At 41.8% G+C, this 12,729-nt stretch overlaps 1 non-coding gene across 1 annotated transcript; it reads left to right on the top strand.

Annotated features, from left to right (window-relative positions):
- The first annotated feature begins 11,595 nt into the window (after positions 1-11,595).
- LOC112207391 (small Cajal body-specific RNA 20) lies at positions 11,596-11,701 on the top strand. Its single transcript, XR_002941818.1, has one exon. It is a non-coding gene; the product is annotated as a small Cajal body-specific RNA 20 (non-coding RNA).
- Positions 11,702-12,729: the final 1,028 nt, after the last annotated feature.

Below are 12,729 nucleotides of genomic sequence, written 5' to 3'. Positions count from 1 at the left end.
ATCAATGTTCATCAAGGATATTGGTCTAAAATTCTCTTTTTTGGTTGTGTCTCTGCCAGGCTTTGGTATCAGAATGATGCTGGCCTCATAAAACGAGTTAGGGAGGATTCCCTCTTTTTCTATTGATTGGAATAGTTTCAGAAGGAATGGTACCAGTTCCTTCTTGTACCTCTGGTAGAATTCGGCTGTGAATCCATCTGGTCCTGGACTCTTTTTGGTTGGTAAACTATTGATTATTGCCACAATTTCAGCTCCTGTTATTGGTCTATTCAGAGATTCAACTTCTTCCTGGTTTAGTCTTGGGAGAGTGTATGTGTCGAGGAATGTATCCATTTCTTCTAGATTTTCTAGTTTATTTGCGTAGAGGTGTTTGTAGTATTCTCTGATGGTAGTTTGTATTTCTGTGGGATCGGTGGTGATATCCCCTTTATCATTTTTTATTGCGTCTATTTGATTCTTCTCTCTTTTTTTCTTTATTAGTCTTGCTAGCGGTCTATCAATTTTGTTGATCCTTTCAAAAAACCAGCTGCTGGATTCATTAATTTTTTGAAGGGTTTTTTTTGTCTCTATTTCCTTCAGTTCTGCTCTGATTTTAGTTATTTCTTGCCTTCTGCTAGCTTTTGAATGTGTTTGCTCTTGCTTTTCTAGTTCTTTTAATTGTGATGTTAGGGTGTCAATTTTGGATCTTTCCTGCTTTCTCTTGTGGGCATTTAGTGCTATAAATTTCCCTCTGCACACTGCTTTGAATGCGTCCCAGAGATTCTGGTATGTTGTGTCTTTGTTCTCGTTGGTTTCAAAGAACATCTTTATTTCTGCCTTCATTTCGTTATGTACCCAGCAGTCATTCAGGAGCAGGTTGTTCAGTTTCCATGTAGTTGAGCGGCTTTGAGTGAGATTCTTAATCCTGAGTTCTAGTTTGATTGCACTGTGGTCTGAGAGATAGTTTGTTATAATTTCTGTTCTTTTACATTTGCTGAGGAGAGCTTTACTTCCAAGTATGTGGTCAATTTTGGAATAGGTGTGGTGTGGTGCTGAAAAAAATGTATATTCTGTTGATTTGGGGTGGAGAGTTCTGTAGATGTCTATTAGGTCCGCTTGGTGCAGAGCTGAGTTCAATTCCTGGGTATCCCTGTTGACTTTCTGTCTCGTTGATCTGTCTAATGTTGACAGTGGGGTGTTAAAGTCTCCCATTATTAATGTGTGGGAGTCTAAGTCTCTTTGTAGGTCACTCAGGACTTGCTTTATGAATCTGGGTGCTCCTGTATTGGGTGCATAAATATTTAGGATAGTTAGCTCCTCTTGTTGAATTGATCCCTTTACCATTATGTAATGGCCTTCTTTGTCTCTTTTGATCTTTGTTGGTTTAAAGTCTGTTTTATCAGAGACTAGGATTGCAACCCCTGCCTTTTTTTGTTTTCCATTTGCTTGGTAGATCTTCCTCCATCCTTTTATTTTGAGCCTATGTGTGTCTCTGCACGTGAGATGGGTTTCCTGAATACAGCACACTGATGGGTCTTGACTCTTTATCCAACTTGCCAGTCTGTGTCTTTTAATTGGAGAATTTAGTCCATTTACATTTAAAGTTAATATTGTTATGTGTGAATTTGATCCTGTCATTATGATGTTAGCTGGTGATTTTGCTCGTTAGTTGATGCAGTTTCTTCCTAGTCTTGATGGTCTTTACATTTTGGCATGATTTTGCAGCGGCTGGTACCGGTTGTTCCTTTCCATGTTTAGTGCTTCCTTCAGGAGCTCTTTTAGGGCAGGCCTGGTGGTGACAAAATCTCTCAGCATTTGCTTGTCTGTAAAGTATTTTATTTCTCCTTCACTTATGAAGCTTAGTTTGGCTGGATATGAAATTCTGGGTTGAAAATTCTTTTCTTTAAGAATGTTGAATATTGGCCCCCACTCTCTTCTGGCTTGTAGGGTTTCTGCCGAGAGATCCGCTGTTAGTCTGATGGGCTTCCCTTTGAGGGTAACCCGACCTTTCTGTCTGGCTGCGCTTAACATTTTTTCCTTCATTTCAACTTTGGTGAATCTGACAATTATGTGTCTTGGAGTTGCTCTTCTCGAGGAGTATCTTTGTGGCGTTCTCTGTATTTCCTGAATCTGAACGTTGGCCTGCCTTGCTAGATTGGGGAAGTTCTCCTGGATAATATCCTGCAGAGTGTTTTCCAACTTGGTTTCATTCTCCGCATCACTTTCAGGTACACCAATCAGACGTAGATTTGGTCTTTTCACATAGTCCCATATTTCTTGGAGGCTTTGCTCATTTCTTTTTATTCTTTTTTCTCTAGACTTCCCTTCTCGCTTAGTTTCATTCATTTCATCTTCCATTGCTGATACCCTTTCTTCCAGTTGATCGCATCGGCTCCTGAGGCTTCTGCATTCTTCACGTAGTTCTCGAGCCTTGGTTTTCAGCTCCATCAGCTCCTTTAAGCACTTCTCTGTATTGGTTATTCTAGTTATACATTCTTCTAAATTTTTTTCAAAGTTTTCAACTTCTTTTCCTTTGGTTTGAATGTCCTCCCGTAGCTCAGAGTAATTTGATCGTCTGAAGCCTTCTTCTCTCAGCTCGTCAAAATCATTCTCCATCCAGCTTTGTTCCGTTGCTGGTGAGGAACTGCGTTCCTTTGGAGGAGGAGAGGCGCTCTGCATTTTAGAGTTTCCTGTTTTTCTGTTCTGTTTTTTCCCCATCTTTGTGGTTTTATCTACTTTTGGTCTTTGATGATGGTGATGTACAGATGGGTTTTCGGTGTGGATGTCCTTTCTGTTTGTTAGTTTTCCTTCTAACAGACAGGACCCTCAGCTGCAGGTCTGTTGGAATACCCTGCCGTGTGAGGTGTCAGTGTGCCCCTGCTGGGGGGTGCCTCCCAGTTAGGCTGCTCGGGGGTCAGGGGTCATGGACCCACTTGAGGAGGCAGTCTGCCCGTTCTCAGATCTCCAGCTGCGTGCTGGGAGAACCACTGCTCTCTTCAAAGCTGTCAGACAGGGACATTTAAGTCTGCAGAGGTTACTGCTGTCTTTTTGTTTGTCTGTGCCCTGCCCCCAGAGGTGGAGCCTACAGAGGCAGGCAGGCCTCCTTGAGCTGTGGTGGGCTCCACCCAGTTCGAGCTTCCCGGCTGCTTTGTTTACCTAAACAAGCCTGGGCAATGGCGGGCGCCCCTCCCCCAGCCTCGCTGCCGCCTTGCAGTTTGATCTCAGACTGCTGTGCTAGCAATCAGCGAGATTCCGAGGGCGTAGGACCCTCCGAGCCAGGTGTGGGATATAGTCTCGTGGTGCGCCGTTTTTTAAGCCGGTCTGAAACGCGCAATATTCGGGTGGGAGTGACCCGAGTTTTCCAGGTGCGTCTGTCACCCCTTTCTTTGACTCGGAAAGGGAACTCCCTGACCCCTTGCGCTTCCCAGGTGAGGCAATGCCTCGCCCTGCTTCGGCTCGCGCACCCACTGGCCTGCGCCCACTGTCTGGCACTCCCTAGTGAGATGAACCTGGTACCTCAGATGGAAATGCAGAAATCACCGTCTTCTGCGTCGCTCACGCTGGGAGCTGTAGACCGGAGCTGTTCCTATTCGGCCATCTTGGCTCCTCCGTCACATTTTCTTAATCCAGTCTATCATTGTTGGACATTTGGGTTGGTTCCAAGTCTTTGCTATTGTGAATAATGCCACAATAAACATACGTGTGCATGTGTCTTTATAGCAGCATGATTTATAGTCCTTTGGGTATATACTCAGTAATGGGATGGCTGGGTCAAATGGTATTTCTAGTTCTAGATCCCTGAGGAATCGCCACACTGACTTCCACAATGGTTGAACTAGTTTACAGTCCCATCAACAGTGTAAAAGTGTTCCTATTTCTCCACATCTTCTCCAGCACCTGTTGTTTCCTGACTTTTTAATGATTGCCATTCTAACTGGTGTGAGATGGTATCTCATTGTGGTTTTGATTTGCATTTCTCTGATGGCCAGTGATGGTGAGCATTTTTTCATGTGTGTATTGGCTGCATAAATGTCTTCTTTTGAGAAGTGTCTGTTCATGTCCTTTGCCCACTTTTTGATGGGGTTGTTTTTTTCTTGTAAATTTGTTTGAGTTCATTATAGATTCTGGATATTAGCCCTTTGTCAGATGAGTAGGTTGCAAAAATTTTCTCCCATGTTGTAGGTTGCCTGTTCACTCTGATGGTAGTTTCTTTTGCTGTGCAGAAGCTCTTTAGTTTAATTAGATTCCACTTGTCAATTCTGTCTTTTGTTGCCATTGCTTTTGGTGTTTTAGACATGAAGTCCTTGCCCATGCCTATGTCCTGAATGGTAATGCCTAGGTTTTCTTCTAGGGTTTTTATGGTTTTAGGTCTAATGTTTAAGTCTTTAATCCATCTTGAATTGATTTTTGTATCAGGTGTAAGGAAGGGATCCAGTTTCAGCTTTCTACATATGGCTAGCCAGTTTTCCCAGCACCATTTATTAAATAGGGAATCCTTTCCCCATTGCTTGTTTTTCTCAGGTTTGTCAAAGATCAGATAGTTGTAGATATGCGGCATTATTTCTGAAGGCTCTGTTCTGTTCCATTGATCTATATCTCTGTTTTGGTACCAGTACCATGCTGTTTTGGTTACTGTAGCCTTGTAGTATAGTTTGAAGTCAGGTAGTGTGATGCCTCCAGCTTTGTTCTTTTGGCTTAGGATTGACTTGGCGATGCGGGCTCTTTTTTGGTTCCATATGAACTTTAAAGTAGTTTTTTCCAATTCTGTGAAGAAAGGCATTGGTAGCTTGATGGGGATGGCATTGAATCTGTAAATTACCTTGGGCAGTATGGCCATTTTCATGATATTGATTCTTCCTACCCATGAGCATGGAATGTTCTTCCATTTGTTTGTATCCTCTTTTATTTCGTTGAGCAGTGGTTTGTAGTTCTCCTTGAAGAGGTCCTTCACATCCCTTATAAGTTGGATTCCTAGGTATTTTATTCTCTTTGAAGCAATTGTGAATGGGAGTTCACTCATGATTTGGCTCTCTGTTTGTCTGTTGTTGGTGTATAAGAATGCTTGTGATTTTTGTACACTGATTTTGTATCCTGAGACTTTGCTGAAGTTGCTTATCAGCTTAAGGAGATTTTGGGCTGAGACAATGGGGTTTTCTAGATATACAATCATGTCGTCTGCAAACAGGGACAATTTGATTTCCTCTTTTCCTAATTGAATACCCTTTATTTCCTTCTCCTGCCTAATTGCCCTGGCCAGAACTTCCAACACTATGTTGAATAGGAGTGGTGAGAGAGGGCATCCCTGTCTTGTGCCAGTTTTCAAAGGGAATGCTTCCAGTTTTTGCCCATTCAGTATGATATTGGCTGTGGGTTTGTCATAGATAGCTCTTATTATTTTGAAATACGTCCCATCAATACCTAATTTATTGAGAGGTTTTAGCATGAAGGGTTGTTGAATTTTGTCAAAGGCTTTTTCTGCATCTATTGAGATAATCATGTGGTTTTTGTCTTTGACTCTGTTTATATGCTGGATTACATTTATTGATTTGCGTATATTGAACCAGCCTTGCATCCCAGGGATGAAGCCCACTTGATCATGGTGGATAAGCTTTTTGATGTGCTGCTGGATTCATTTTGCCAGTATTTTATTGAGGATTTTTGCATCAATGTTCATCAAGGATATTGGTCTAAAATTCTCTTTTTTGGTTGTGTCTCTGCCAGGCTTTGGTATCAGAATGATGCTGGCCTCATAAAATGAGTTAGGGAGGATTCCCTCTTTTTCTATTGATTGGAATAGTTTCAGAAGGAATGGTACCAGTTCCTCCTTGTACCTCTGGTAGAATTCAGCTGTGAATCCATCTGGTCCTGGACTCTTTTTGGTTGGTAAGCTATTGATTCTTGCCACAATTTCAGATCCTGTTATTGGTCTATTCAGAGATTCAACTTCTTCCTGGTTTAGTCTTGGGAGAGTGTATGTGTCGAGGAATTTATCCATTTCCTCTAGATTTTCTAGTTTATTTGCGTAGAGGTGTTTGTAGTATTCTGTGATGGTAGTTTGTATTTCTGTGGGATTGGTGGTGATATCCCCTTTATCATTTTTTTATTGCGTCTATTTGATTCTTCTCTTTTTTCCTTTGTTAGTCTTGCTAGTGGTCTATCAATTTTGTTGATCCTTTCAAAAAACCAGCTGCTGGATTCATTAATTTTTTGAAGGGTTTTTTTTGTCTCTATTTCCTTCAGTTCTGCTCTGATTTTAGTTATTTCTTGCCTTCTGCTAGCTTTTGAATGTGTTTGCTCTTGCTTTTCTAGTTCTTTAAATTGTGATGTTAGGGTGTCAATTTTGGATCTTTCCTGCTTTCTCTTGTGGGCATTTAGTGCTATAAATTTCCCTCTACACACTGCTTTGAATGCGTCCCAGAGATTCTGGTATGTTGTGTCTTTGTTCTCGTTGGTTTCAAAGAACATCTTTATTTCTGCCTTCATTTCCTTATGTACCCAGTAGTCATTCAGGAGCAGGTTGTTCAGTTTCCATATAGTTGAGCAGTTTTGAGTGAGATTCTTAATCCTGAGTTCTAGTTTGATTGCACTGTGGTCTGAGAGATAGTTTGTTATAATCTCTGTTCTTTTACATTTGCTGAGGAGAGCTTTACTTCCAAGTATGTGGTCAATTTTGGAATAGGTGTGGTGTGGTGCTGAAAAAAATGTATATTCTGTTGATTTGGGGTGGAGAGTTCTGTAGATGTCTATTAGGTCCACTTGGTGCAGAGCTGAGTTCAATTCCTGGGTATCCTTGTTGACTTTCTGTCTCGTTGATCTGTCTAATGTTGACAGTGGGGTGTTAAAGTCTCCCATTATTAATGTGTGGGAGTCTAAGTCTCTTTGTAGGTCACTCAGGACTTGCTTTATGAATCTGGGTGCTCCTGTATTGGGTGCATATATATTTAGGATAGTTAGCTCTTCTTGTTGAATTGATCCGTTTACCATTATGTAATGGCCTTGTCTCTTTTGATATTTGTTGGTTTAAAGTCTGTTTTATCAGAGACTAGGATTGCAACCCCTGCCTTTTTTTGTTTTCCATTTGCTTGGTAGATCTTCGTCCATCCTTTTATTTTGAGCCTATGTGTGTCTCTGCACATGAGATGGGTTTCCTGAATACAGCACACTGATGAGTCTTGACTCTTTGTCCAATTTGCCAGTCTGTGTCTTTTAATTGGAGCATTTACTCCATTTACATTTCAAGTTAATATTGTTATGTGTGAATTTGATCCTGTCATTGTGATGTTAGCTGGTTATTTTGCTCATTAGTTGATGCAGTTTCTTCCTAGTCTCGATGGTCTTTACATTTTGGCATGATTTTGCAGCGGCTGGTACCCGTTGTTCCTTTCCATGCTTAGTGCTTCCTTCAGGAGCTTTTTTAGGGCCGGCCTGGTGGTGACAAAATCTCTCAGCATTTGCTTGTCTGTAAAGTATTTTATTTCTCCTTCACTTATGAAGCTTAGTTTGGCTGGATATGAAATTCTGGGTTGAAAATTCTTTTCTTTAAGAATGTTGAATATTGGCCCCCACTCTCTTCTGGCTTATAGGGTTTCTGCCGAGAGATCCGCTGTTAGTCTGATGGGCTTCCCTTTGAGGGTAACCCAACCTTTCTTTCTGGCTGCCCTTAACATTTTTTCCTTCATTTCAACTTTGGTGAATCTGACAATTATGTGTCTTGGAGTTGCTCTTCTCGAGGAGTATCTTTGTGGCGTTCTCTCTATTTCCTGAATCTGAACGTTGGCCTGCTTTGCTAGATTGGGGAAGTTCTCCTGGATAATATCCTGCAGAGTGTTTTCCAACTTGGTTCCATTCTCCCCATCACTTTCAGGTACACCAGTCAGACATAGATTTGGTCTTTTCACATAGTCCCGTATTTCTTGGAGGCTTTGCTCATTTCTTTTTATTCTTTTTTCTCTAAACTTCCCTTCTTGCTTCATTTCATTCATTTTATCTTCCATCGCTGATACCCCTTCTTCCAGTTGATCGCATCAGCTCCTGAGGCTTCTGCATTCTTCACGTAGTTCTCGAGCCTTGGTTTTCAGGTCCATCAGCTCCTTTAAGCACTTCTCTGTATTGGTTATTCTAGTTATACATTCTTCTAAATTTTTTTCAAAGTTTTCAACTTCTTTGCCTTTGGTTTGAATTTCCTCCCGTAGCTCAGAGTAATTTGATCGTCTGAAGCCTTCTTCTCTCAGCTTGTCAAAGTCATTCTGCATCCAGCTTTGTTCCCTTGCTGGTGAGGAACTGCGTTCCTTTGGAGGAGGAGAGGCGCTCTGCTTTTTAGAGTTTCCAGTTTTTCTGTTCTGTTTTTTCCCCATCTTTGTGGTTTTATCTATCTTTGGTCTTTGATGATGGTGATGTACAGATGGGTTTTTGGTGTGGATGTCCTTTCTGTTTGTTAGTTTTCCTTCTAACAGACAGGACCCTCAGCTGCAGGTCTGTTGGAATACCCTGCCGTGTGAGATGTCAGTGTGCCCCTGCTGGGGGGTGCCTCCCAGTTAGGCTGCTGGGGGGTCAGGGGTCAGGGACCCACTTGAGGAGGCAGTCTGCCCTTTCTCAGATCTCCAGCTGCGTAGTGGGAGAACCACTGCTCTCTTCAAAGCTGTCAGACAGGGACATTTAAGTCTGCAGAGGTTACTGCTGTCTTTTTGTTTGTCTGTGCCCTGCCCCCAGAGGTGGAGCCTACAGAGTCAGGCAGGCCTCCTTGAGCTGTGGTGGGCTTCACCCAGTTTGAGCTTCCTGGCTGCTTTGTTTACCTAAGCAAGCCTGGGCAATGGCGGGTGCCCCTCCCCCAGCCTCGCTGCCACCTTCTAGTTTGATCTCAGACTGCTGTGCTAGCAATCAGCGAGACTCCGTGGGCGTAGGACCCTCCGAGCCAGGTGCGGGATATAATCTCGTGGTGCGCCGTTTCTTAAGCTGGTCGGAAAAGCGCAGTATTCGGGTGGGAGTGACCGGATTTTCCAGGTGCGTCCGTCACACCTTTCTTTGACTAGGAAAGGGAACTCCCTGACCCCTTGCGCTTCCCAAGTGAGGCAATGCCTTGCCCTGCTTTGGCTAGCGCATGGTGCGTGCACCCACTGGCCTGCGCCCACTGTCTGGCACTTCCTAGTGAGATGAACCTGGTACCTCAGATGGAAATGCAGAAATCACCCGTCTTCTGCGTCGCTCACGCTGGGAGCTGTAGACTGGAGCTGTTCCTATGCAGCCATCTTGGCTCCAGCATATATATATTTCAACACCTTTTGGGATACAAGTGGTTTTCTGTTATATGGATGAATTATATAGTGGTGGAATCTGAGATTTTAGTGCACCTGTCACCAGAGTAGTATACATTGTACTCAATACGTAGTTTTTTTATTCCTCACTCCCCTTCCATTTTCCCTGCTTCTGAGTCTCCGATGTCCGTTATACCAATCTGTATGCCTTTGCGTACCCATAGCTTAGTTCCCACTTATAAGTGAGAATATACTGCTCTTTTCTTTACATGTACTTTCTTTGGAGAGATTGTTGGAATTCTCAGAGCAAGAGAATCCTCAGCTTCAGTTATCATCTCTATGAAGGGGAATCTAAGAAAGAGTATATGTAAGGAAAAAGGCAAAAGCTAGAGGAATGTCTGTATTTAGCAGTGGGAAGATGAAGAGCAGTCAATGGGAAATGGTCAGAGTGGTAGAGAGAAAAACCATGAAGATAAGGCAGTATAAAAGAAGATGAAGAAAGAGTAGTCATTGCATCAGAAACTTCAGAGAAACCGGGAAGGGTGAGAACAAAGACTAGAAAAAGCCGTTAGATTTATTGACTCACATGCTTTTATTTTTCTTCACGAAGTATTTCAGTAACATTATGGAATCAAAAGCCATATTATAAAAGTTTATTTGTTAGTGAAATTACAGATTACAGATTCCTTTTTCAAGAAATTTAATTGTAAGGGAAAAGACACAGTACATTGCAGCTTGAAGTGGTACTGGGGGCAGGTACCATCAGAAATACATCAGAAATAACCAACTTATATTTACTAATGGAGAACAAGAGGCCTCTGGGAGAGTAGGATTGAAAATGCAAATTGAGGAAGAAATAATGGTGGGGTGATACCCTGCAAATGTGGGACAATCAGTGTTTGAGCCTATAGGAGATGAGTTCTAGCAAGATGATTAGAGGATCCTTTCTTGGGGAAAAGAGGGAAGGAAGTAAAAGAGATTTTGAAAATAGAGAAGTTAAGAAAACTCCTAAGGTAGCTTCAAAATATTCAGTAAAAAAGGCAAGCAAGGCCGGGCATGGTGGCTCACGCCTGTAATCCCAGCACTTTGGGAGGCTAAGGAGGGTGGATCACCTGAGGTCAAGAGTTCCAGGCCAGCCTGGCCAACATGGCAAAACCCCGTCTCTACTAAAAATATAAAATTAGCTGGGCGTGGTGGCAGGCGCCTGTAATCCCAGCTACTCAGGAGGCTGAGGCAGGAGAATTGCTTGAACCCGGGAGGTGGAGATTGCAGTGAGCCAAGATTGCACCATTGCACTCCAGCGTGGGAGACAGAGCAAGACTCCATCTGAAACAAAAAAAAAAAAAGGCAAGCAAGGTCAAGAGTCAAAGGAGCAGTGTTGAAGTTGGGAGCTTTAAGAAAAAGGAGTTTTGGAACAGTTATCTTAGCAGATAAATATGCATGGTAAATGGTAAACAAATAAGCAGCTGAGCAGCTACGAGGATCCAGGCTAGAATAGTGATTTTTAACTACTCCTTTAAATCAAGGAGTATCTTAGACCGTTTTTTGTCCTGTATGATACTTTGTATCGAACAAGCACACACTAAATATTGTTGAATTGATGCTAATTTTTTAAAGTTTGCTTTTGAATGAGAGGAAAAGACAAGAGAAAAAAAGAAAACAAGGAAAGTGAAAGCAAGAGAATGTTTCAGCTTTCCCAGGGCATGGGAATCTCAGAAGCACTTTGCTTGTTTAATGACCTTTACCAAGTCACCTTTTCAATACTGGCTTCATTTCCCAGGCAAAACAGGGGAAATAATCTCTGCCTCCTTATTGTCTTCCAAGAATATCATAAGCTCTTAGTAAAATAATATTTGCATACTCTTTTGGTTGCCTTATAGACAAGAAAATATTTAATTTCCTCATTTTTATAGATTTGCTTCTCTTCTCTAGGCTGTTTATTATTATAGATTGGTTAGCAAGAGTTTGGCCTGTTGACATTGATTTCTAGACAATAGAAGGGGAAATAAGAATATGAGCAATGAAAATTTGTGACAAAAATAAAACGGAAAAATGAAAGGAGAGGATGTTTGTTATTTTCAACCTACCAGTCAATATCATTGTCTTTAAATATCTCTTGGAATTTCATGCAATTATTCTACCTCATCAGTACACTTGAAGTTGCATTTTAATTTCATGATCAATTTCCAGGAGACAGTTTCTCTTTGTATTTTACTCATAAAGTATAAATAAGCAAAATGATTCTTTTTAAAAGTTAACCAAACAATAGCTTTCTAAATATCATCCATGGCTTGCCAAGTCACCTGTCCAAGTTTCCCTATGCTGAGGTAGATCACATGTCTATTTTTGATCATTAATAATAAGCCACCCCTTTTCTCTTCAGCCAAGGCTGGAGGCCAAGATCAGCCCTCAGGGATCATCATCAGGACTGCCATGAGCTGAGCTGCCTTGTTTTCCTGCCGCAAACATGTGATAAGAAAGAAAAAAGAAATAATAATAATAATAATAATAACAATAATAATAAGGCAGTTTTCCTTCTGGCTCTGGGTTTGTTGTTATATTGTGTAAGACCAATCCCTCCCCGCTTTTAAAGGGAATTATTTAACCAAAAAACTCCCTAGCATCTTTTCTGTGACTCTGAATTCATAATATTGGTTATAATGTATGCTTTAATGTTAGGCAGGTCCAAGTCTGAAATATCGATTATAAAATTAACTGTAGGAAATCTGGCCGCAGCCCCAGTGATAGTCACTGTATTAGTTTGTTCTCACATTGCTATGAGGAACTACCTGAGACTGGGTAATTTATAAATAAAAGAGGTTTAATTGACTCATGGTTCCACAGGCTGTACAGAAAGCATGGCCGGGAGGCCTCAGGAAACTTACAATCACGGCACAAGGGCAAAGGGGAAGCAAACATGTCTTCAGGAGGAAAAGAGTGAAGCGGGGAGTGCCACACACTTTTAAACCGTCGGATCTTGTGAGAACTCACTGCCATGAGAATAGCAAGAGGAAAATCTGCTCTCAAGATCCAGTCACCTCCCACCAGGTCCCTCCCCCAACACTGGGAATTACAATTCAACATGGGATTTGGAAGGGACACAGAGCCAAACGGTATCAGCCACCCTTATGCAATAATTTTAAAGAAAGCTTTTTGGCAATTGCTGTACCATCATTTTTTCCCTAATCCTTTATAAATAGAGCAATAGCTAATTGTCCAACTATTTTTTAAAATGTCATCATAGAAAATTTTAAAATGTACTTGGGTTTAGAATCATTTTGACATTTTTTGTGTGGGGGGCGGGGAGACTGGATCTTACTCCATACCCAGGTTGGAGTACAGTGGCGTGATCATGGCTCACTGCAGCCTTGGACCCCTGGGCTCAAGGCATCCTCTCATCTCAGCCTCCTGAGCAGCTGGGACCACAGGCATGTGCTTCTTGAAGAATTGCTCTTGACAAAGAACTTTGTTTAGTACCTACTAACTGCAATGTAGTACT

Source organism: Pan troglodytes, chromosome 1 (assembly GCF_028858775.2).
Source record: "Pan troglodytes isolate AG18354 chromosome 1, NHGRI_mPanTro3-v2.0_pri, whole genome shotgun sequence".
Taxonomy (NCBI): Eukaryota; Metazoa; Chordata; class Mammalia; order Primates; family Hominidae; genus Pan; species Pan troglodytes.
This window is presented reverse-complemented; position numbering and strand designations above follow the sequence as displayed.